The following is a 4397-nucleotide window of genomic DNA, read 5'->3' as shown; positions in this document are numbered from 1 at the left end:
AAGCAATACCATTTACAATAGGCAATCAAAATTTGAGTCATTTGGGGATGAATCTAACTAGAGACACAAAAGACCCGTAAAAAGAAAACTACGGAACATTTCTGTGAGACACATCAAAAACCTAAATAAATCAAAAAGTGTTCCCTGTTCATGGATAAAAACGACAATCCTAACAATAGCAATTTACATGTTTAATGCAATCCAGATACCAAAGTAATTTTTCAAGGATATTGAAAGCAAAATTATCAAGTTTATTTGGGTAGGAAAGAAACCCCAAATAAAGCACTCCTGAAAAACAAAAATGAAGAGAGAGGCAACATGGTACTCTTTGACCTCAAAACCCACTACACAGCTGTAGTAACCAAAACAGCATGGTACTGGTACAATGACAGCCACATAGACCAGCAGAATAGAATTGAGAGCTCAGAAATGAACCCAGCTATCTATGGTCAGCTGATAATTGACAAGGAAATAAAACTTATCATATGGGAAAATGACAACCTCTTCAACAAATGGTGCTGGCAAAACTGGACTGCTACCTATAGAAAGCTGAAACAAGATCCATATCTCACACGATAACTAAAATCGACTCAAAGTGGATCAGAGACCTGGGAGTAAAGTCCCAAACCATAAAGTTCATCAGAGACAATCTGGAATCAAGCTTAGAAAGCCTAGCCTATGTTATAAAGAGACTGCTAAATTCAGCTGGAAGTGCCCAATCCAGAGAAGATAAAACTGATGCATTGTACCTTGTAAAGATTATATCCCTGTGTGCATCAAAAACTTTTTCCAACAGAATGAATATAAAACCTACTGACATTTTGCAATGTCATTTCAGACAAGGGTCTCATATCAAGATTTTACAGTATCCTACAGGGCCTCCACAAGAAAAAGATTGATAACACAATTACAAAATGGAAAAAAAAAAATAAGAAAAAAAAACCAAAATGGGCAAAAGACATGGAAAATCTTTTCACAGAGGAAGATATTCAGATGGCAAACACATGAAGAATCACGCAAAATCTCTGGCAGTAAGAGAGATGCAAGTCAAAACCACCCCAGTCTAACAGGACAGCAATTAATAAATGCTGCAGAGGATGTGGTGAGATAGGAACTCTTATTCACTGTTGGTGGGATTATAAAATAGTACAACCACTCTGGAAGACAGTTTGGTGCTTCCTCAAAAAGCTGAATGTAGAAATTCCATATGACACAACTATTTTAGTGCTTGGAATATACTCCCAGAAAAAAAGAGATCTGAGATATAAATGGAGACTTGTACGCCAGTGTTCATAGCAGCATTATTCACTATCACAAGAACATGGAAACAGCCCAAATGTCCAACCACAATCGAATGGATTAAGAAATTATGGTAGGTTTACATGATGGAATACTACGTAGCATGCAGGAGCAATGATTTTGTAAATCATTATGCTGAGTGAGCTAAGTCAGTCCCATAAGGACAAATATTGTGTAGGATCATTAATGTAGAATGAGTATGAGGATGAGATCAGGGGAGTAGGAGTGGGGAGGGTAGAAAGCAGAGGAGGGAAGATAGGGGTGCATTAATCATACATAGGGACAAAGAATTTGTTGGATGGATGGTGTGTGTGTGAAGGAAATGGCAAAGAGCTGCTGGTGTGAAAAAGAATGTATTTTAAAAGTAAACCAGTATACAATAAAAATTTTATTTAAAAAAGAATCAGCTCTATTTTGATAAGAGTCCTGGGAGTTCAAAACCATAAAGTTCATAAGAGACCAAACTGGGACCAACCATAGAACCCCTAGCCCATGATATATAGAAACTGCCAAATACAGCCAGAAATGCACAGTCTGGAGAGAATAACATTGATGAATGGGTCTTTCTAAAGGTTAAAATCTGTGCTAATTAAAACAAAACAAAACAAAACAAAACCACCCACAAACAACAAACTATAACAACACAAAAACAAAACAAAACAAAACTAAAAACTCACACCAACAAAACAAAAAACAAAAAATACCAAACCAACTTTCTAACAGTGAAAAAAAGCCTACCAACTGGAAATGAAATATTTGGCAATAGAATCTCAAGACAAGGGTTTCATGACAAAAGGTTACAGAATACTACAGAACCTCCTGAAGAAAAAAGACTGATAACCCAATTATAGAACAGGCAAAAGACATGGAAAGACTTTTCACAGGATGACGTTCAATTGGCCAACAGACACATGAAGAAATGTTCAAAGTCATTTGCAAAAAGAGAGATGCAAGTCAAAATCACAATGAGATACCACCTCATCCCAGTAGCAGTGGCAAAGCTTAGGGCAGCAAGCAATAAATATTGAAGAGGATGTGGAAAGTAGGAACTATCATACACTCTTAGTGGGATTATGAAATGGTGCAACCACTCTGAAAAACAGTTTGGTGTTTCCTCATAAAGTTGGATGTAGAAATTTCATATGACTCAGCTATTCTGTTACTAGGAATATACCCCAAAGAAATTAGAACTGAGACACAAATGGAGATGTGTACACGGATTATTTTCTTTTTGTGACATTTTCTCAAACATCATGTTGCCTTAAAAGAAAGTGTAACAATGAATGAATGGAATTCCAAAATCTCTGTAGATGTTCATTGAAAAAAAATTTCATTAAAAAGAGTATGCTAATATTTCTTCTTCCCTTTCAAATTATACACTATTTGAGGAAAGAAGTAATTTTTGGTCTTTTTAAAATTTTTTGTACAAGTTTATTTACAAAACTAGAGTACATTGTTTTCGAGAATAGATTCTTCCAATTTTCCACAGCCCCCTACTCATCGAATTATACAACTCCATGATTAATGCCCCCCCCACATCCTTATCCTACACAGCACACAGGTGCAGTGGTTTTGTAAATTTTTATCTAGCTTGGGAAGGACTGGAAGAAGCCTTTTTAAGGTTCTCAGGAATTCTCAGACCTGTCTGATAGTGATAAAAATAGCAAAGTTGCAGATTTATGAAGACTTTCTCTTGAGGTTCTGCCTTCTGAGGATGTCTCTTTGACTGATGAGACCCTGGTCCTTTGTTCTGTAATAAGTGAAATGTAAAATAGAAATATTGGGATTCATCGGTCAACTTCAGGACCCGTGGTTAAATGAAGCGATGAAGATCAAGGTCTCAGGAAGATTGAGAGTGAGGCAAGGAAATGAGGTGAGTCTTTCTGTACTGGTTGTAGTCATGAAAGGAGAAGGAGGAGACTGGAGCTGCTTTGACTCAGAGGTCTGAGGAGAGTCACAGCTAAGAACAACTCTGTGATCCCCTTCTCTCCCCGTCTCACCTAGTTTTCAGTAAAGAATTGCGCTGATCTTCATTGCTTAGAGGTATCTTTAAATGTGTAACCTGGCTCATTCAGACTGGGGAATTTACAGATTTAATTACAAAAGCTTGGGTAGCAGTTAATCTGCTGAAAAATTGGTAGTTCAAATCCAAAAGAAATTTGGAAGACAAGCCTGAAATCAACTTCCAAAATTTGACAGTTTTTAATATCCTCTGCACCTGTTCTATTCTGCACCCTTGGGTTGACGCAAATCAGAATTGACAACAGACACCAACAACAACTAGTTACCATGGGGTTGACTCTGATTTGTGGTGACTATGTGCATGTTCCAATGGCCCTATGTGCCATATGATTTTCCACTGCTGATAGTTTGGGAGTAGGCATTTCTTTCAAGTTGCTACTGGATGAATTTGAACTTCTAGCCTTTTAGTTATCAAGTGAATGTTGTATGCATTTGCATCTTCCAGGGATCCTAATTTAATTATATACTTTGAATTTAAGGGTAGAGAAAATAGCAAATATTTTAATATTGAGGAAATTTGTTATGTTTTGGTAAATGTGCCAGCATTTTTTTCCAAATTAAAATTGTTATTTATAGACTATACTTACAGGCTTATAAAATTTGCACAGTGATAAGGGAAATAAAATAGATACTCGAGACTCCCCTTCACTTCACCGCCCCCTCTCCTCTTTCTATCCTAGATAACCACTGCTAAAAATAGGGATTTGCTAACCAAACCTCTTTTGTATTTTGTGTTTGTATTTCTGTGGACAAACCCCATAGGACTTTGGAGAAGGAAAACTCTTCTTGAAGACTATGAAGTTTGAATAGTGACAGCCATGGAATTTCTCCAACCATTTCGACCAGAAAAAGTAATTGCTTCTGTCACACTTGACAAACCACTCATATCTCCTTTGCTGGAAAACATATCCATGAGTGGGTTCAAAGTTCAGAGAACATGTGCTCAGAGCATCACTTAGCAAAAGCCCTTAAGTCTCCGTTGCCCTCCTTCTGAGCAAACAGAAATTGCCTTTCTCACTGCTGACTGCTCTTGTAGGTTTTTTCCCCTTCCTTCCTCCCTCCCTCCCTCCCTCCCT

Source organism: Elephantulus edwardii, unplaced genomic scaffold (genome assembly GCF_000299155.1).
Source record: "Elephantulus edwardii isolate Elephantulus edwardi_28Jun2011 unplaced genomic scaffold, EleEdw1.0 scaffold00060, whole genome shotgun sequence".
Lineage (NCBI taxonomy): Eukaryota > Metazoa > Chordata > Mammalia > Macroscelidea > Macroscelididae > Elephantulus > Elephantulus edwardii.
Note: the sequence above shows the minus strand (reverse complement) of the source record.